Source organism: Macaca thibetana, chromosome 13, assembly GCF_024542745.1.
Source record: "Macaca thibetana thibetana isolate TM-01 chromosome 13, ASM2454274v1, whole genome shotgun sequence".
Classification (NCBI taxonomy): Eukaryota; Metazoa; Chordata; class Mammalia; order Primates; family Cercopithecidae; genus Macaca; species Macaca thibetana.
Genome location: NC_065590.1, coordinates 104,827,162 through 104,849,392, shown reverse-complemented (window position 1 = coordinate 104,849,392; position 22,231 = coordinate 104,827,162). Strand labels below are relative to the sequence as shown.

General features: G+C 44.7%; 1 protein-coding gene across 21 annotated transcripts in view; it reads right to left on the bottom strand.

Annotated features, from left to right (window-relative positions):
- MYT1L (myelin transcription factor 1 like) overlaps positions 1-22,231 on the bottom strand; it is a 536,335-nt gene that overhangs the window by 488,107 nt on the left and 25,997 nt on the right. For all 21 annotated transcript variants that reach the window (XM_050753176.1, XM_050753173.1, XM_050753193.1 and 18 more), the window contains one exon: positions 657-756. The gene's annotated coding sequence lies outside the window, so the exon portion shown is untranslated. The remainder of the gene's footprint in view (positions 1-656; positions 757-22,231) is intronic.

The window sequence follows — 22,231 nt, the reverse complement described above, 5'->3', positions numbered from 1 at the left end:
TACACAATTACGTCCAAGATAGATTTCAAATGATTCCCAAAGATGTGTGTCCATGGAAAAAGGAAACTACATCCTCAAAATGGGGCTTTGATTGGAGGTAAGCTCTGAAGTCCGTGCACCCCTGGCTACCCGTCCGACCTCCCTCTGCCTAGGTTTCCTCATGTCTAAAAGGGATGGTGGCAACTTTCTTACAGGGTACTCGAGGGCTTAAAGAGAGCCAGCTGTGTCTACAATGTGGCCTCACTCAGGCTCAAGTGAGAGAGTAGGAGTGGAAGGACTTTGAAATTCAGAAAACACCACATAAGTCTAACAAGAGAAGAATTAGGAAATTAAACATAACTACATTTTTTGGATCAAGTTCTCTGCTTGGTTCAGTTCATTTATGAAATATTTAGATTATAGGCAATGGTCTCCTCAGTATAAGGGTATAAGAAAAAGTAATAGTTGATGTATGAATTTGACAAGTATATGTAATTGACTAGACAAGGGCATACAACAGAAGCATGTAAGCATTAAAAACAGCAAGAAATAACTGGTACAAAAGAACCCAATTGCCCAAATTCTGTATCAGTCATTGCCTTGTGAGTTCTGTTTGTTTTCAGGTACCTCCTTTACATTCCTAATACAGTGGTAAAGTCCCATTGCAGTTCACATACCACACGCTGTGATTCCTCAAATGTTGACGTGGATTGGACAAAGGTCCAGGCAACAGCCACACACACCTCGTCCTTGGCTACAGCCTCCGCATGACCCGCCCTGCATGTAAGAGAGGAGGAAGAGACAGTAAATGGAACTAAGACTCTTTTCTCTTGAGTTAATGGGAATGGATAGTTTCCCTACATCTTGGGCTAGTCTCATTGAAGTATTGAAGGCCCTACACACACACAGAGCCACACTTGCTAAAATTTATCTAAGGAATGGCCTTAGATAATAGATACACTCCTACTGTTTCTCCTCAAAGTCGTAATTTTTTTTTTTTTTTGCTTTGAGATGGAGTCTTGCTGTGTCACCAGGCTGGAGTCACGGCATCTTGGTTCACTGGAACTTCTGCCTCCTGGATTCAAGCGATTCTCCTGCCTCAGTCTCCCGAGTAGCTGGGACTATGGGCATGGGCCAGCACACCCCGCTAATTTTTTGTATTTTAGTGGAGATGGGGTTTCACCATGTGCCATGTTGGCCAGGGGCCAGGGTGGTCTTGATCTCCTGACCTCGTGACCTGCCCACCTCAGCCTCCCAAAGTACTAGGATTACAGACAACAGCCACCGCACCCGGCCAAATTTGTACTTCTTTTAAAATAAAGGTCTGTCCTTTAATAAAAATGAAAGAACAAGTTCAGTTGTGTGAAACTTGAGAGAGTCTCTAAGTCTCCATCCTCCCTACAAAGACTCCTAACCCAGGGAGATGAGCTGGAGGTGAGCTCCAGGGACAAAAGGCTGCTTGTCAGGCAGTGATTGAAGTTGTAAGAGAAGGTTCTGGACTTAGGGGTGCACCGCGAATTGCATTATGGCAACGTATGCAAGTTCAATAAGGACCTCAAACACAGCTTGCCTGTCTAAGGCCGTATCAGGACTAATGCCACAATGAAAACCAATAGGTGTTTAAAAAATAGAAGTAAAGAACCATGCGCAGACCAGGAAGTTTCCCGTATTTCCTATTTTCTAGGTTCACATGGAAAACTGGGGTGGTGGAAGAAAAGGACAATAATTCCTTTGGAACATTAATTCAACTTTTTCTACCCACTAACCATATTCGTTCCAATTTTAGCAGTTCTGTGGGAGGAAAAATGAAACATGAAATTCTTCTATGCTTTCAACTTTGCATATTTCTTTACCTCTACCTGGAATGCCCTCCCCTTTCTGGGTCTTCCCAATCCTGCCTAGAAGCCATACTTTCTATTCTGTGACACGTTCCTGATGAGAGAGAAGCAGGGATCTTCATGGTAAGAGCAGCACACATGTCAACCACTCCCATTACCGACTATCTAGCTGAGAAGCTACACGCTAGGTCAGACACTGCAGGTTCAGTATCTCTCTTAATCCTCAAAGTTGGCATTATTATTTCCCTGCACGTCGGTTCAAGATGCTGCCTAACTCCTGGAGACACAGAGCTGGAGCTCCCCTAGCAGGGGTTCAAAACCAGCTCTTCCCAACTCAAGGGTGCTTTCTGCTGCTCCAGGCTGACCTCCAGTTTCTCAGGCCCTCCAATACTCCAATTCTTTGTTCTTTCTTCATTCTCCTTCTTCTTCAAGATGGACTCTCACTCTGTCACCCAGGCTGGAGTGCAGTGGTGTGATCTCATCTCACTGCAACTTCTGCCTCCCAGATTCGAGTGATACTCCTGCCTCAGCCTCAAGAGTAGCTGGGACTACAGGCACCTGCCACCACATCCGGCTAATTTTTGTATTTTTAGTAGAGATGGGGTTTTACTATGTTGGTCAGGCTGGTCTCAAACTCCTGATCTCGTGATCCACCCACCTCGACCTCCCAAAGTGCTGGGATTACAGGTGTGGGATTACTGTGCCTGGCCTGTTCTTCATTCTTCTAAAAGGAAACATTTAGCATTTGTGACATGCTTTTGCTCACACACAGAAACTTTCTCTTTTGTGGATAGAATTGATGACTCTCCCAGGACAATGTCATTCATTACTAAAATGTGGAGAGCATCTTAGATCATTTAAAATCAAACGAAATAAATGTACGCTTTTAAAAGAAGTAATGCAGATATCAAGTTTCCAATGATTTCTAACAAATTGAAAAAAATAAAACATAGAACCCATTAGAAAACTTTTATGAGAATGTCTGGTCTTGGGATTTTACTTTACGACTGAAAATGACAATAAATTTAGTTTCTACTCGGGTTAAAGTGTGCTTGCCTATTGTGAGTCAAGAATAAATGGTCTAATGGGTTTAAGTGGCCCCACATAGTTTGCTACACTTGGGCACAGCAGGAGAGATCATCTGTGGCCAAGAGTGCCAGCAACACATCTACCTAAAGTGCCAGGCATTGGCTTTGGAGAACTATGCCAGGCCATGGCAGGCTTCCCTCCCCACCCACCTGCACTTGGAAGGCCACCTGCAGAAGGCGGGAAGGGTGCACAAAATCCCGAAGGCAGGGAGTGGAAGAGACTTAGTGTCAAAGCAATGTCGCTAAGTTCTATTTCCCATTCTGTTATCATCACCTAAGAGAGGGAGACACAGATACACACACACACACACACACACACACACACACACAGACACACACACACACATAGATTTCATCTAAAATTGCCATTGCTTTGAGGCCGAGGCGGGCGGATCACCTGAGGTCGGGAGTTCAAGACCAGCCTGACCAACATGGAGAAACCCCGTCTCTGCTAAAAATGGAAAATTAGCCAGGCGTGGTGGTGATGCCTGTAATCCCAGATACTCCGGATGCTGAGGCAGGAGAATCACTTGAATCTGGGAGGCAGAGGTTGCAGTGAGCGGAGATTGTGCCTTTGCACTCCAACCTGGGCAACAAGAGCGAAACTCCATCTAAAAAAAAGAAGAGAAACAAAAAAACATCCTTTTTAAAAATTCAGATAATCCTCAAGTAGCTTATAAGACTTTAGGTATTAAATTTTTAAGTGTTGAAAAAACTGACTGTACAAAGTTATTTAACATCAGGACCATCATCTTTTTAACATTTTGTTAAGCATCACCAGCATTCTGGCGCAAAATTCTGGACGTAAGACCTGTTCAAATACTCCAAAGTAAGTGATTTACAGAAAATTAACTAGCATGAGTCAGTCCCAGTCTTTTTTAAAAAATAAATCATTGAAAAAATATAAATACTGTGTTTACTGAAGATGGGCAAGTGGCAATTTCAGGAGCACAGAGTGACTTTCTCATTTGCAAAATGAGGATAATGGATTAGATCATCTTTAAGAGTCTCCTTTTGACCTCTGAAATCCAGCTTTATTTCTCAGTAAGAGCTGGGTCTTTTAAATTCATATGGATACTCTAGTTAATTAATAGTTACTTCACATAGTCTTTTAGATAAAGTTGTAGTTATTTCTGTGTGGATATCACCACATTTTTGGCAGAAGAGAAGCACTCGCCTTTCCATGGAAATTGTAATAGCAATGAAACTCAAACTCTATTAAGCCCGACTAACTCTACAGCTCAGTCTGAAATTTGGAATTTAACCTACTGGAGATTTAAATAGAGTAATAGCTAAACACAAGGGCTGACATTAGGAACTCTCTGGTGGGGTACACAGATCATTCTAGAATATTTACTTGTCCCCTTTTTTGGCTTCTTCAAACAGACATCAGATTTATCCCTAGATAGATCATCTGGTCTCATTTGCTGACACCCTATAGTTCATTTCTAGAGACAGGGAAGATATATTTATAATGACCTAAACACACAGACTATGTGCTAAGTACTAAATATGAATTGTCATTTAATTCTCATGACCAGGTAGATACATGACAACATCAGTTTCACAGATCACAGAAATGAGGCCCTGGGAAGGTACGTCACTGGCCTAACATCACCTAGTTTGTCAATAGTAGGGTTTGATTGGAATCCTGACCATCTAATTTCTCAGCAAGCACTCTCAAATACCACACTCAAACCTCAATGCAATTAAAATGAACTTTTAAAAAATTAGACCATCATATGCCTAGACAGAGCAAAGTATTGGGAAGAATTGAGCAAAGTGTTTCTCTTATCTGGGTTCTCCACACCCATGAGAAGAGCAGGGCGTGCACCAGCCTTGTGTGCAGTTTACCTGGAAATGTGCCATAAATGTAAAATACACACAAGATTTGATCACAGCATGAAAACAATATAAAACGTCTCATTAATCATTACGTATGGATTGCTTGTTGATATAATATTTAGGTTAGATAGCTATATTATTAAAATTAATTCCATCTGGTTCTTTAAATTACGTTTAACATTTACTGGAAAATGTAATATCACATATGTAATTCTTCCACTTGCATTATATTGATACTAGACAGTGCTGATCTAGACTATCAGTTATCAGGTTAATTTTACAATGAGTTACACTTTGGATTTTTATCAGACTAGAGCCACATACACATGTTCAGCTTGAACACCTCCTTGCTAGAGAACAATATAACCCATTCAGTTCAGTCTCAGGAATGCCAGGCTTATATTCTTCGATAGCTTCTTAACTCAAAGCTACTTAATAATAAAAGTTATTTTCTCCAAGATAATTATCGTTTTAAAAATGTTCTACCCTTCAATATAAGCCACAGGCTTGCATATTAAGTAGCTTTTCTCCAGGCTTCTGTGGCTCATGATGTCAGCGGTAGGTCAAGATTCCTTATCATCAAACAGAGCCCATGATGACACTTGTCTGGGCAGACAGAAATTTCCGCTGACGGCAGAGTAAGACTGAAGACCACAGAGGGTGATGCCTGTCTCTTAACCCTGAGAAAATCCCAGTAGGTGGTTCTGTCTGGCTAAGGGGGGACTGTCCTCTATTAATCACACTGCCATATACTTTGAAGCTCTATTGCATGTTGGCCAGAAAGCTTTATTTAAATGCACTCAAGCTTCCTTATTTACCATTTTTAGGCTTTTACTATTTTACCCCATACTTCAAGCATGGTAGTAGTATAGTGGTTCATACTCTTAATTAAAAACAACTTTTAATTAGCTGATTATCATTTTTTCAGGCCTGTCGAGTTTCATATAGTGAGCTAAGTTTTACAAATATCTTATAGAAAAGTTGGGCTTACATAAAAATATCTGCAAATATGTAAGCATAGAGCAACAGCCTATGGTAACAATCATGGAAAAACATAACAACCTGCCAATTGCTGTGTTAACTTGAACAGTCTTCCTTCTGTAAGACTGAAATAAGAAGAGCCCTTGTACCACTGCTTGATGTTCTGCAAACAAGTGTAACTCCCCCTCACTGGTACCACCCATGCAATAAAAACAGGCTAAGTGGAATAGAACCAAAATCCTCTCTAAATGGGGTGAGTGCATGACTGATACTTTAAAGCATTTGATATCTGAGACATTAGGTGAGTTTCTTAGTATTGTCTGAAGAGATTATTTTAAGTGATTTAGATGTGGATCCAGTTAATAGCCACAGTCAGAAATCCCCAAACTCCAGCTCACCTGTGTCACGGTATAAACAGGGCTTCACTTCAGCCCTGACAGCAAGGGCAGGATCCCGGGAGGCAGATCCCAGGAGGTGGAGGAAGGAGAGGAGTGTGTGCTGAGAGGAAATGTGCTCCCTGGGGAAGACCTCCCCATAGCAGGGCTGGGATCCCCAGTGGGAGTCCGGGTATTTACGTTCTGACACTGGCCTTGGCAACTCGGCATCACAACGCTGCCACACGAGCTCATGATGTCAGCCACACAGCCACAAATTGCAGGACACGGGCAGAGAAGCCGTAGAGAAAGTCAGAATTTCTAGTTTCACGTCTAGAACCTTGTCTTGGAACTGTGCTCTGTATATCTGAGGGCCCCATGGTCACCCCCAGCCTCTGATGGAGCAAGTGTTTATCTGCAAGGAGAGGGAGCTGGAAAAGGCCCAGAGCCCTGGCTTCCACTTCCATCTGAGGAGCGAGGCCTTTGTCTGCTTTCGTTTTTAAAAAGGTTCTTTATTTGGGCAAGTCTGAAGTCGCTGGGTGACCTCATCTCAAAAGCTAGGGTGCTGTGTGCTTTATCACATGCTATGTAATAGCAAGAACATGTTACACTCATGCAGTCTGTATAATTAAAGGACTTACATTTTAAGGAAATACAACACTGGTGTGGGCATAAAGATAACAATGAAGAGAGTCATTAAAACTTAATTGCTCATCACATGTGCCAGCCAAGTGGAAGAACTACAGGCTAAAACGACAGCGTTTTGTTAGCGTCCATGCTCCCAGTCCACACACGCCCACATACTCTGACACAGAGGCAGGAAAAGAACATGGTTTAAAGATGCCTGGACCTGGTTGCATATTCCAGTTACCTGGGGCCTCTGAAAAAGCACTGACCCCTGCCTGCAGAGACACTGATCCAATGGGTCTGGGGTGAGGCTCAGGCATCAGTAGTTTTTTGAAGGCCCCCTGGTGATCCTGATGTGCAGCCAGGGCTGAGAAACACTGGCTCAAAAGAAATGCCCAGAACTAGCAAAAGAATGTCCAGATTTAAATTACTATTCTGCTAGTTCTTAGCTGTATGAACTTCACAGCACAACCACTTCCTCCATTAGAGAAAGAGGAAAAAGATAAAACATTGACAACACCAGCCCACTCGCCTTCTAGGGCCGTTATAAGAATCAATTTAGATTATGTAAGGAGAAGGCTAGGCAAAAAATGAAACTCAGTACAAACTATGCTTTTACCTAAGGAAGAACCCAGAGCCACATGAAACTCTCCTAGGCTGAGAACCCTGAGACAAGGCACAGAAGCAGGGTAAGAAGCGAGAATGATGAAAAAAATCAGAAAAAAAAGGGTTGTGATTCTGGGTTTTAGCTACAAGGCCACGGTACAGCCTTTCTGCCTCCTGACTATGAAATCAGTGATTTGTGATTTGAGCTTAAATCTCTTTATGATATAAAATGAACATGTTCTGGGTTCAGGACAATTAGCTAGATAAGCCCATGATTTTACAGGTTGGAGCTGGAACTGAAGCCCCATGCCCATGACTTCAGAAGAAGATTTAATCTAGAGGCCTTTACTCCCCGCGGAAATGGAAGAGGTGACTCTTGGGGATGGGAGGCAGGAGACTGACCAACAGGAAAGTGTTCCGGTCTTTGTCCTGAGGAAGCTCATCACACAAACTGGAAGGTGAAAATCAAAAGCGACATATTTGCTAAGGAGACAAACCAGAGGAAGCCGCTCCGTTCTGAGGAGACGGGGTGCGTGACGGGTTCTGAGTCCCGGTGGCCCGGCCTGTGTGCAAGGTCAGATTCTGCACCGCGGAGGCTGGGTGCCGTTGCAGGTGGACAGCAGTCTCCATCGCCACGTGCAGCCGCCGAGCCAGCCTGGCTCCCCGACCCACGGACCCTGTGCCCCCAGGCACCAGCTCTTGCACTAGAAGAGCCCACATGACCAGGTCTGAAAAGAATCTAAAAGTCACTGTCTCACAGAGTATTTGATAATTTTTAGTATTTCTATTCGCAGCCTAGCTTTCTCCGGAGCATCTCACGAGATGTGAGAGTGTGATTCTAAGAGTGCAGAGAAGGGCTGGATAGCCGCAGGTGCAGGGCGGGGCGGGTGGCTGTGCCCCGGGCTGAAAGGAGCGGGTGGGGCTGCCCATCCAGGGCGCTGCTCTCTGAGCCCGAGCCTCAGCTGTGTGGGCTCTGCTTCCCTCTGTTGGTGTGCAGCGGGAAGGAATCTTCCCAGGCAAAAGGGGCAGCGAGTAGGGCAGGTGGAAGCTCTGCTGTCCTCAGATGTGAGAATTCCTGCAGAGTGACTGGGGGCAGGTGCAGGGGCCTGCAGCTCTGGGGACAGTGGCTTAGGAAAGACTGAAGGCTGCCCTGCACAGCCTTTCCTGAAGCTGAGTCGGTGCCGCTCAGGCTGGCCTGCTGCCTCCTTGGTTTGGGATAGCAATTCTACTCCCAAACCTTACATGAAAACAAACCTGAAATGAGAAAAAGTCCTTGTGAAATGCACAAAAGACGTAACGCTTGGCTATGGAAAGAAATGTTGGGAAAATTCCCCACTTTGATTTCCTTTGCTATCTTTTATTTTCTTGTGGATGTAAGGACTCCATGTTGCCCGCAGCAGTGACACGGTTTCTGGACAGGACACTGCAAACCCAGAGGCGGTTCGCCAGCACGCGGTTACAGCCTCCCAACCCTGTCGGGGCTCAGCTCGGGGCCCTCCGGGACAGGTGCACAGACACAGCCGTCTGTGTGGCCCTCATGGTCCAGCCTCGGGAAGCCACACTGAGAACACTGTGCTCAAGTCACACACAGAGCAAAGTGTATGTTTGTAAATTTAAAACAGACAAAGTGGTTCTACATCCCGATATCACAAGCAAGTTTGCTTCCATGAAATCAGACGTATTGGATAAATTGTATCTGACAAACTATTCTCCCTAATTTATTTTAACCCCAAGACTATACACAGAGCAATCAGAAAGACATTTGGGATAAGGAGAGTGGGATAGGAGAGGAACGGATCTGTGGAAATCGGTGAGATAGGGAACCAGGGCACGCTCTTTTCCCTGAAACACACTCTGCAAAAGAACATTTTCCTCTGTCTTGCATGTTTCTGTTTCATTTGCAAATTCTGCTTACAGAGTAAATCTGAAGTCATAGAGGCAGGATCGAGAAGATAGAGGCTCTAGAGTTGGGGCCAAGACAGCCACCCTGGAGGCATCCAGAGGTGGAGGATCCCAACTTAGCAGCTCCAGGAGCCAGAGGATCCCAGCTTAGTGGCTCCGGGAGGTGAAGCCTCAAAAGCGCCATTGACATCAGGTACCACTGCCTCATGGGGCATTTACTATGGCAGCTGTGTCCGTCTTCTCTGTAATCCAAAGGGCTGAGGAATAAGAAAAAGAACAAGAACAGCACTGAGGAGGGAACGAAAATGCCTGTGTGTTCTTAGGGGAGCCTGCCAAGTGCACTAAGGAGAAAGGAAGGGTGAGGGTTGCAGAGCTCTGTCCCCAGCGCCCAGGTACTGCAGGTAGAGAGAGGACCTCATTCCCCATTCCCCCCGAGACTGTGCTCCTGTGAGGACAGAGCGCCCTCGGTTAGAGGCAGGTCTGCAGGAGCAGGGCGTGGAGGGTGACGGTGAGCACTGCTTCTACACAGGTGGAGCTGGGCTTCCTTCGGAGCTAAGGAGGTGGAGCTTAGAAGGACGAAGCTTCCAGGTGAGGGGCCTGAGGGGGTCCCCGGGGAACAAAACACACCCTCGAGGAAGTAGTAACTGGTATAAGATGGTGTGTCTGTGTCCCTTAGGTGGGCAGGGCCAAAGCTTCCGCCTGAGGCTGCCCTGGCCCTTCCGGGAAGCATCTGCCCCTCGGCCTGGGGCAGGAGGTGGACACAACCCCCAGGCACAAGACCGGCCCCCTCCCTCCTTCCGGCTCCTCTGGAGTCAGACGGTTTTGAAAATGCACAAAGCAGAAGGAAAGATGTGGGACGAGATCCTTGGAAGGAACTCAGGCTTGTTCATGCCCAGTTCCAAGAATGCCCGCCTGCTCCGTGCTTGGCATGCCTCTGAGGGACGCTTCTGGATCGCATCGGCCATGGGAAGGCAACGGTCACCAGCATGGGGGGCAGGACAGGGCCCCCCGCTTTCAGTGTAATTGGATGGTCATGCTTTAAAAAGTAGTGGCATGAATACAGAGAAGAGTAAAGAGGAAGAGAAAAAAAAAAAAACCAATCTGGATTCTATAAGATACCTTCTCCTGTCAGTGGAAAATATTAAATTATAGTGACAGCTCAGACCCTGAGGAATGAGGAAGATGAGAACGGCCGAGAGACAAGCATGGTTGGGCACTGGTGACAGTGAGCGACTCACGGGTGGTGCCCCAGTCACTTGACTAGACTTAGAAAGCAACTGGCCATCCGAGGGGAGCCCTGTGGTAAGGGGAGCCCCTGGCATCCTCTCAGCTTATGCCAGGCCCCCAGCACAACAAAAGCCTGGTTGTCCTTGTTGCATATCTTAGGATGGTTTCAATTTAGAAAGAATGGGGGAAGAGAGTTGGCAGGGACTGAGATCAGATGAATTTTGACTTGAGCTCAGCACAGCATCACCCAGAAGCCGCGTCTGATGCCCATGCCTGATGCAGTTCATCTGAGGCCAGGCAGCCCAGCAAGGCTCAGCTGAAGCCACTGAACACACGCTGGAGACTGCATTGCCATTCGAGACGTGAACGGAAGGAGGAAAGAGAAGCGAGACGGCGAAGTCGAAATTACCTCATTCTACACGAGACCAAAACCAAGTTAAATCTGTTTCACTTTCTGCCTGTTCTTTTTACTGGGGAGGCTGAGGGTATCTAAGTCACATGTCACTAGGAATAAACATTCAGCCCATTAATACTCAAGTGTCATCTGATGCTCATTTTACTGTTTATCTTGTAGAAGAAATCAATTAAGTATCTGTTGAAAGCAATAGTGTGTGCAGAGCCTCGGGCAGGGTACTGCAGAAGACATTATATTACATTATATTATACAATAGTCCCTGTCCTCAAGAAGCTAACATTCCGGACAGAGAAGCATTCAGTGTGTATAAATGAGATCAATAACGTGCACTTAAAAGTGATGTTCTTTTCTTTTAGGCGGTGATCTCTGCTTCAATCTAGGTATTCAGGCAGAGACCGGATCAGCAGGTGAACACCAGGAAAGATTTCCGGAGAATCCCTGAATTAGGAGAGATGCTGGATGGTGTGAAATCTATGATCCGTCTTTTCCTGATCACAGTCTGTGATACTAAAGGGTGCTGAGGCTTCGGAGCAGATGTGATAGGAGCTCAGGAAAGAGGAAGCTGAGACAGAGGAGCCAGGAGCAGAGCTCTGAAGCCCGAGTATGATCCGGTGGGAAGAGATGGATGAGGAAGGGCATTCCAGGCAGAGGAAACTGGTCTCATGCTGCATTGAAGCCAGGGACACGGAACAAGGGCAATATACCTGGAACAAGAGGTCTCCTGAGAACCATTGGCTCTGCTGGGTGCTGTCCACTCAGTAAATTCTATGCTGTGAGGCCACAGAGCCAGACAGCTTCTTCTGCCACCCAGCTGTTGCAAGAGATTCTCCCAGAGCATCAGCGCTTTGCATTATGGGGGACGGAAACCTAACCCAAAGGCAATGTGGAGAGTGTGGCGGCGGGATGGGGGTGGGGGGCAGAGGAGGTGCAGGGAGAGACAGGGACAGAGACAGAGAGAGAGACGGAGGACACAGACAGAGAGAGAGGGGATGGGAGGTAGCAGAGAGAGACAGAGGGAGAGAGGCAGAGGATGTAGACAGAGAGAGAGGGGACGGGAGGTAGCAGAGAGAGACAGACAGACGGAGAGAGGCAGAGGAATAAAGGCAGAGAAAGAGAGAGAATAAAAAAGCTAGAGAGAGAGAGGCTGGGGACGGAGGAGGAGAGAGAGGCAGAGAAAGAGGGAGAATAATAAAGCCAGAGAGAGAGAGAGATTCCAAAGGCTGGCAACCCAAATACATACAATCAAGCAACTCAAAAGCAGAGTTACATTTTAAAAACTCAGCAGGATAAATATAGAAAATATAGACAATTTTATTCTATTTTTCAAGGAGGTGCCTATAAACCAAGCCAGAGCCAGTCAAATGGAAGCCCTGGGTGGTTGAGAAGCTTTGCTATAAAAGTCACCTGAGGTGCAGCTAAACTTCCTCCTGTCACTGCTCCTGAAACAAAAGCTATTTAAGAGGCAAGAGGAAAGAGTGCCTTTTAAAACAAGTGGAAGAAGAAATTGATTCCAAATAGGCTGATTCTCTATTAAACAATGCTTGGCCTTCTTGGTAAAGGGTCACTAGTCCCATTTAGATCATTTTTTTTAACAGAAAAAAAGTGATTCACAGTGACAACTATTTCCATTTTGAAGGTTTTCCTTTTATTCAAGAAATTAAAAAACATAAACAGAAGCTTTGTAATTAGTATCAAGATATTTTTGTATATGGCATGGTATATTCCATCTTAGTATTTGAGCAGTGGAGCAGATGTTTTGTTTTTTTCTAGAAATGCTGTCTGGCTAATGTCATTAACTCCTGGAGAAGACAGAGGGGGAGTGAGAGTGAGAAAGGGGTGTGTGGGACTCTGTCCGTGGTACCTCGGGGTCAGTGGGGACACAGGGAGGAGAGACACTTCAGGAACGGGTGCTGCCTCCTGCTGCCCCAGGGCACCACGCATCCCTCTAGTGAAGAGAAGCTGGTGGGCGGCCTCGGCCTGGAGACGCCACACAGCACGCTGCGTCAGGAGCGAGCCTTGCCTCTTTGTGGCAGGTCATCACAGGGCCTCACCGGTGTGTGCAGGGCTGGCCAGCACCCCAGAGGCTCCTCATGGCAATGCCCCTGGTGCACAGAAAACAAATGATGCTCGCTTTAGTCCCAGGGCAGTGCCAACAGCAGCTGGGCCAACACCTCCTTCCCAGGTTTCTCTGCAGGAAGCTGGAGGACCCTTCAGGGCCAATTGGAACCACCTGCAACGTCCCTGCTTCAAGGGCGGGCCAGTAACAATGCAAGTATCAGGGGACCTCCCGTCTTAGCGACGCAGAACGCACACAACCCTTACCCATGGCTCTGCTCTGAGTCTCTGCTTCCAAGGCTTTTCAGTGAAGTCGTGACCGTTGGAGGTTTTGAAAATGATTTCTGATCTGAGTCATTTCTTCCTGCTCAGCTCAAGTAGGAAGCATCATGAAATTGCATTTGAACATTCCTAACCACAGGATGGCATGACGGGGGACCGTGTGTGGGGCAGAAGTTTAAGTGGATGGGACACCTGCACAGGGGCGTAAGCCAGGCCCATCCCAGGCCCACCAGGAGGAGGCCCTGGGGTTAGTGCTTCGAAATTCGGCAGAAATCTGCTATTACCAGTACACAAGATTCCCACCAAATACATGCTATTCTGCAGATGGATCATGGAGTTCATACTTATTTCCCCCCAGAGACAGGTTTTAAGATTCCTACCATTCCAATGCTTCACGCCTGTCTCCACTCTCCCCTTGGCCGTGCCAACAGCTGCATGTGCCACTCATGATGCTCAAAGGCATTCACTCCAGAAGGTTCCAGGGACTGCTCAAGGAAGAACAAATGTGTCCTTTCTACAGCACGAAGCACTGCCCTCCTCCTTCTGCTCTCCCAAGGAGGGAAGACGGCCAGGAAAGTAAAGGGAATGTCTTTGGGAGCCATCTGAGGAAAGAAACAGGGGCTCCAAATTTTGGTAAAGCAAAACCACTCTGCTCTCTCCCTCTCCGCCACAAAAGGGGATATTGAGGATGCCTGTGCCCTTCATTCTCGCTCACATCGGCTTCATTCTCTGCGTCCACGCCACTTAGTTACGCAACGAGGACCCGAGAAGAAAGCCAACTTCACAGCTGGGGTTAATTCTAGCAGGAAACTAGGAGAAGCAAACATCCACAAAACATCCTTAACTTGCTCACCCCCTAGTGCCCTAACGAAGCTCGGCTGTGAGGACCAGTTTGTTCTCTGATTAAGCCTGGCTTTTAATTTGGGGCTGAAATAAACACAGAAACACTTGATTTGCAAACCACTGGCATGAACACATTTCCCAGGAGCCTCCATCACGGGCCTCTGAGGACCACATACATGGGAGATTCTGGGAGGATTTGGACCTGATACTCAGGACCATATCCTTTCTGAAGAGACACGATAGAAAAACGAAAACTTAAACAGTGAAAACTTATGTGATAAGCAAGGCGACGAGAGACCATTCAATGAAGCCTCAAGTCTGAACATCCTTCTGGCGTGGATCTGTCAGCGAAATATTCCAGCACGAGGAATGTTTGAGTTTAACAAATGGCTTACAATAATAATCTACCAGATGCCACAACAGCATAAACTTTTACAAATTTTCATTCAAAGGGAACTTTTCTTTGATAACATAAACACGTAATGTGACAAATAATACCTTGAAAAACAGATACCTGAGATCCTTTTTTTTGTTTTTTTTTTTCTGTTTTTTTGAAACGGAGTCTCGCTCTGTCGCCCAGGCTGGAGTGCAGTGACCGGATCTCAGCTCACTACAAGCTCCGCCTCCTGGGTTTACGCCATTCTCCTGCCTCAGCCTCCCAAGTAGCTGGGACTACAGGTGCCCGCCACCTCGCCAGGCTAGTTTTTTTTTTTTTTTTTTTTTTTTTTTTTTTTTTTTTTTTTTTTGTATTTTTAGTAGAGACGGGGTTTCACCGTGTCAGTCAGGATGATCTCGATCTCCTGACCTCGTGATCCGCCCGTCTCGGCCTCCCAAAGTGCGGGGATTACAGGCTTGAGCCACCGCGCCCAGCCGAGATTCTGTTATCCATATTCACACACCTGTGTTCTGGGAGGAGTAAAATAAGATAATCTGTGTTCAGGGAAACATGAGCTTCCACAAGTCCCTGTGCCACCAGCAGCTTCCTGGTCCCAGTGTCAAGAAGCACAAGACACTGCATGTTCTCGTGGGAGGTGGCAGCCTCACTGAAGTTAGCCAGGGCTGCCACATGCCCTGCAGTGCGCGGGAACAGTCCTCTCACTCTCTCCACGGTAACTCTGTGTTTATTTATTTTATTATTATTATTATTTTGAGACTGAGTCTTGCTGTGTTCCCAGGCTGGAGTGCAGTGGCACGATCTCGGCTCACTGCAACCTCTGCCTCCCAGGTTCAAGTGATTCTCCTGCCTCAGCTTCCCGAGTAGCTGGGATTACAGGCACCTGCCACCACACCTGGCTAATTTTTTGTATTTTTAGTAGAGATGGAGTTTCACCATGTTAGCCAGGTTGGTCTTGATCTCCTGACCTCATGATCCAACCGCCTCGGCCTCCCAAAGTGCTGGGATTACAGGCGTGAGCCACTGTGCCCGGCTAACTCGGTGTTTATTAAACAGGGGCATGACTTGTTAATGAAAGCAAAAGGCTTGGGTTCCTCTCCAGGGGCTTGGCACTAAGAATTTCTCTAAGACGGAGCACCCATCAATGTGTGGAGATCCTGACTCTACCTGACAGCAGCCTGGGCCATGATCTCCCCCAGATGCATCGTGGCCCATGTGAGCCGCCAGTGGGGACCCGTGTCAGAGGCCACTGGAGAGCCCCATGGATGCCTGTAGACTGGCAAGCCAGTACTCCAGTTTGAACTGGTGTGGGCAGGAGGCCATGGTTGTGACTAGGAAGCCTAAGTGTGCACCAGTCAGTTCAGGATGGTGATGTGTGCAGGCAGGGGTGGGAGTTGGGGTTCGTGTTTGGAAAGGAAGATTTGCTCCTTCACTCAAGATACGCAACTAGAGGATGCTGCCATTCTTACAGTCTTTCTCAGAACTTACTAGTGTGAGGCACTCCTGGATGTCTTTCTAGTGAAATCGCAAGTATTCAGGACATTGCAAACCTCGAGCATCTGAACTATTAATCCCGTGTTTTTCTTCAGCTCTGCTTAGTGCTGACTGATCCATCGTTAAAAATGACAGAGAGACTCTTACTCACAAAGGAGAGGAGAGTTTCATCCAAAATGATTTTTTAAAACATCCAGTCCCATTACAAACTTTTTCCATGTCATCATAATCTTTCACTTGTCAGATTCCCAAATCTTACTTTGGCACTAGATCATTTTCCACCAGCCTGCTGATGTCTTGTGTCCTTTTAATTAACTTTAAAGCAAACGAGAAAACATCAATACTGTTTGGTGTATCAATGACTTAGAAGTCATTCCCAAGCTGTTTAACCTGGCCTCAAGTCCACATATTATTGTGAAACACTAGAATGGAGTAGTAAGGCTTTATATCAGGAAAACACAAAACAAGATTCCATCAACACATAAACTCAAAATTCTTCTGTGAAAATGTGTCTCCTTTGTGCCTAATGATGACTTATATGTTACTGGAAGTAAAACTGATGTGTTTCAACCTAAAGACATTCAAATAAATATGTGTTTATGAAAACACATGTAATTGGATATATGTGAGTAGAGACATTTGACTTCTGATTGCCTCTGGAGTTCCTTTTACTTACTATGGAGAAGATCACAAGCTCATGTAACCTGAATAACTCTAATCTCTTTGTTTCCTAAAAAACGGAGGAAGAAAAGCAGTATATTATTTCTAATACTCAGCTTTCAGACTTTTATAATCAGTTTTAGGTGACTCACAATTGTTCACAAACTGATCCTATCAAAGTCCAACAAAATGTGAACATTGCGAGAATCTCTCTCTTTACATCTCATTAGTGTGGGGCACACATTTCTTGAGGTAATTTACATAGTCACATTCTCCCAGCTTGAACAATACCCCATAAATGAAGCACAGTTTTCCAAATGATAATAGTAGCACTGAAGTATCGTTTTTCTCAGCAAGGTAATGCTTTAAAAGAACTTTGTCCCATGCGTATTTTGAGTTGTCTAACCTCTAGTAGCATGGCGGGGAGGGGAAGCGGATGTTCTCAAATCCGTGCAATTATTCTTAGTGGATTCATAGAGTTGGCTGTGAAAGCTTTCTTTGATTCACACACTCACAGAGCCGCCTGGAGCTGGGCATCTCTCTTCCCATCTTAGTGGTCATCAGAGCAGGGACCCAGAAGGCTGTGTGCCCATCTTCTACTCCACCAGGAAAACTAAGTCCTGATTTTTGCTGTGCCCTAAAACGCCCACTCTCCTGCAGGAGCGACTGGTCACAGCAAGCACACTTGGCTGTGCCCCATTCTCTGTTCCAGTCCTCAGCAGACAACATGGAAGCCTACATTTACATTAGTCCAACGAGTGTTCTGTAAGCCCACACCTTTCGCTTGGTGCCAGCCTCGCCCTTTTCTCTTCGCCCTGTGCAGCTTAGTGTTTCACCCTCCCCTGCCTTCTCTCTTTCCTTTGTTTCCAAGACTCTCCCTGCCTCTGCCTCTGTCTTTTTTCCTGTCTCTGTGTTTCGTTTCCTTTCTATGTAAGAAAACTTTATTTGAAACAGACATGGTGAAAACTCTCTTTGCTCTCCTATATACCCCAGTTCACGTACGTAGGTGGACACATTCATTTTTTCATCACTTTATTAGAAAGCATTCAACTCACCTTTTTCAGCCTTACTAAGTGTCAGGCACTGCCGTCAGCATTTCATTATAAGAGAAAATAAAACAAAAATGGAAGGATTGGTCAATATAGTCATTCTTTGCAGTGAGCTGAGATCCGGCCACTGCACTCCAGCCTGGGCGGCAGAGCGAGACTCCGTCTCAAAAAAAAAAAAAAAAAAAAAAAAAAAAATTTAAATATGGGCCTGGCACAATGGCTCATGCTTGTAGTCCTAGCACTTTGGGAGGCTGAGGCAGTAGGATCACTTGAGGCCAGGAGTTTGAGACCAGCCTGGGCATTATAGTGAGACCCCATCTCTACAAAAAAATTTAAAAAGTTAGCCAGGTATGATGGCACCTGCCTGTAGTCCCAGCTACTCAGGAAGCTGAGGCTGATTGCTTGAGCCCAGGAGATCAAGGCCGCAGTGAGCTACGATTGCATCACTGCATTCCAGCCTGAGCAACAGAGACCCTGTCTGTCTAAAAGAGAAAAAGAAGAAAATTTAAATATGGAAATATCAGAGATTCACTACTGTGCCCAAATATTAAGTTCATGTGAATTTGATGAAACACAACATTTTAGCTATATAATATGTGTCAGGCACTAAGTTAGAGCTTGTTGATACAACTATAAAGAAAGCATGATTCAACCTCTATAGAGGACGGCAGGCTCATCAATGGCCCTCTTTCTATTCCAAAATTTATATCCACAATGGGCTAACATTGCCATGATCAATTACCTTTAAAATGCATTAAAATAAGTCCACTTTACCACTGGCGCAGAAAACGCACACACAGAGAAAAAAAATAAACTGATATCCATTATCTATCCATGATTTCCTCAAATGTGAAACATGGCAGAATATTGAAACAGAAATTCATTCTGCAAACAGGTGCTCAAATTCTGGACTAAAATTTTAGTAGATAGATGAGTAATTCTCTAGCTTGTTAGTCAGTGAGTGCTGTCTAAATATTCAGAAATTTTTGGACCAATCGATTTAAAAATGCACGCAGTGATCGTATGATTTTGGTTTCTTCCTTTATGTGAGTTTGTTCATCTATATAAGGTGAACTTTGAAAATGTGGGGCCACTTTTCCTTGGAAATGGTGAGGAGGAGGGGTTGCTATACTTCTATTTTTGCCAGATCTCAAGAAAAACTTGACTGAGATGTCAAATTGCAATGACTATGCCTGCCACTAAATATGCTGATATATGCACATTCCTGTGGCGGATGTCTGCTTACAATGAACAATGAGTTCTTTCCGTCCCTAGAAAGATAGACAGCTTTGTGTGCTCAAATGGCTGGGATCGAACAAAAAGTGGAAACCTGATCAAATTCTTGTAACTCTTAGAGAATTTAAATGGGCTCTTTTGTCTCATTTAAAACTTTGCTGAAACCCAAATTATTAATTAGATTGTAGACGTGGTAATATGCAATAATGGTTTGATGCATGAACAAAGCCCTTGAGAGGGGCCAGTTGACTGTAGTAAGGAGTAGTACTTTTGTTATAATGAAGAAGCAAAGGCACTTCTGGCTTTTAGTACTATTTGTGAATAGCTTTTGATCATAATCAACATTGAGTCCCTTTTGCATAAATTCTTGTATTTATTTTTAGTCATTCAATAAATTACTCAACTTACATTTACTCATCATCTACTATTTGCCAGGGAGTAGTCAATCAGGCTCCATTTTTAATTCTAGGTTAAAAATGGGAAAACAACAATAAGAATAATAGTAGTCAAGATAGTGATAGTTTGCAGATACTCTCTATGTTTCACAAACATTATCCTGTTGTATCCTGGCGATCGCCTTGATCAACATCATGTTCAGCTTCACAGGTGGAGATGCAATGTCCAGTATCAAAGGACTTGTTGAAAAAGCAGATAAGCTCAACTTTGAGTGGCTGTGGTCCCACGATATGCTCGGCTTGCCTGGCCGAGCCCTGTAAGTGTCGTCTTCCACGGGGGCACCTTTACTTCTTACTGAGGCCATGCCCCCTTCTTCCTTTATACCCCAAAGACACCCAGCGCCATTATCAGTACAGACCAGGAGTCAGCCAATTCCTACCAACTGATGCTTATTTTCCAAACAGTGTAAAAAGACAATGTAGTCAAAACGTCTTAAAATCACATGTCACTGTTTGTTACAGAGTCTCCCTGCTCTCTTAATCAGGTTTGGGTCAGAATGAGGGATCCAGTCATTAGGGCCGAGATGTATTTTAGCGGCAGGAGTGCACTTAGGCAGTGTATGGACTGCGTTCTGGCAGTTCTCAACAGGCCTCTCTGTATAGCGCACACATCCTAGAGGACACCACGTTAAGAACAATTCATTTACCCATAGAAACCAAGAGGAGACGTTTAACACCAAACAAACCAAAGGCCGGGGGAGGGAAGCAGCTTGTCTGAAAACGACCACAGTTCATAGCAGTGTTAGTAACAGAAACCATTGCCAAGGATAGCCACCTTCCTTCTCAGAGAACGACGTATGCAACGCGACATTCAAGGAAGAATCCTTCCCCGAGTTCTGCTGCCCACATTGAAAAACATTGAGCAACAAGTCACATCAAAGTGTCCTGACTTAACCACAGTTGTCCCAACTGCGGGCAGTTGTCAGCAATCCCACGGTTTCTGTTTTATATTTCTCATTAGAAGTATTTCTTGAAGACCCCTTTATTCCAGAACAAATATTTGAATGAGGATTATGTGGAAACAAGAAACAAAAAAGACACTGAAAAATAAAGTGAGACGCTATAGCTGTACAGGATTTAACAAAATATTAACAAAATGCACTATTTAAATTCCAAATCTATCAAAAATTAAATATCTACAGATCACCAGAAAAATCCATATGGTAGAAGGTAACACACTTAACTCATGATACACATTTTCCAGGGGATACAGTCTGGTGGTGGGTAGAAAAGTAATACACTCATTAGCAAGTAGCCTGAAAAGTTATGTGACTATGTTAGGTAAGTGAGTGGTGTAGGTAAGACTGGCTATTGGGATAAGAAGAGGCAGACCTCGAAAGGAGAGGTAGGGCTTAGCAGGGGAAGAGTAACATCAGCTGGACTCTGAAGTGAGGACGATGACTTAAACCTCTCTGTATAGTCCACACCAAGTGTCTTGTCTGTGCTAATGATCCTTGTCATCCTCTTCACTTTTATTTAATAATAAGCACTAGGTAACTTTTCTTTTCTTCCTTAATCTTTTAATCCTTTTTAGCTTGCTCCTGCTGAAGTTTCAGGGAGCAGGTTGCTGCTCTCTGTCTGTATCACTGGAAGTCTAATAGCCTTGGAAATACATATTCTGCAACTCAAGCCCAGTCATAGGCAACACACAAATGAATGGCCATGGCTGCTTCAGAAAAACTTTACAGAAACAGGAAGTGGTCTGGATTTGGCATACAGACCGTAGTTTGCCAACCCTGGAAAATCCATCTCACTGACGTATTTATATGGGTACCCACTAGAGCAGATACTGAAAGAGCAGGCATGGCATCAGGAAGAAACAATCACTAAGAATGAACTGTCCTGTGGGTGCCACTAGCCACATGGGCTCTTGAGCCCTGGAATGTGGTCAGTTTGAGTTGAGATGTACTTTCAGTGTACAATACATACTTGGATTTGAAGTTTGCATAAAAGTGTAAGATATCTCACTAAAATTATTCTGTACTGTTTATATATTAAAATGATTATTATATACTATATTGGGCTAACTAAAACATTTTTTAAGTTTATTTCTGTGATACTGGGAATTTGGACTTGCATTGGAGATCAGGTAAAATTGATTATGAAGGTTGCACACTTATGTTACAAATCTTTGCAGAGCCTGTATAACTCATCACAACTGAAGAAAAGCCCAGGCATTTAATATAAAGGATACTACAAATCCCAGGTAAAAACTTCAGGCAGTGCATGTAAAGAACATTTCACAGTGGAATATATTGGACCAAGGTGATTATATTCATTCCTACAGTTGATGGTTGAAATGTATCCCCTGAACCAACACTTGGTTTAAAATACACAGAAATGAAGTGCAACATCTAAATATCTGTTTTCCCTAAAATAGTTAACTCAGCATAGCCATAATGTATTAAATACTAAAGTAACTTTTAGTTTTAAAATTATCATTAAATAGGGAGGATTCCTTATTACTTCAGAAGCAGGCACTTCATTGAGACTGCCCTGCTACTAAGATCACTGTTGCAGAAAGAACTAGCAAAAATCTTGTATTAGTCCATTCTCACACTGCTATAAAGAACTACCTGAGACTGGGTAATTTATAAAGAAAAGAGGTTTAATTGAACCATAGTTCCACAGGCTGTACAGGATGCATGACTGGGGAGGGCTCAAGAAACTTACTATCATGGTGGAAGAGTGAAGGGGAAGCAGGTACATCTTCACGTGGTGGAAGGAGAGAGAGAGAAGGGGGAAGTGCTGCCCACTTTCAAAAAACCAGATCTCATGAGAACTCACTTACAATAACAGCAAGCGAGAGACTGCCCCCATGATCCAATCACCTCCCTCTCCAACACTGAGGATTCCAATTCAACATGAGAGTTGGGTGGGG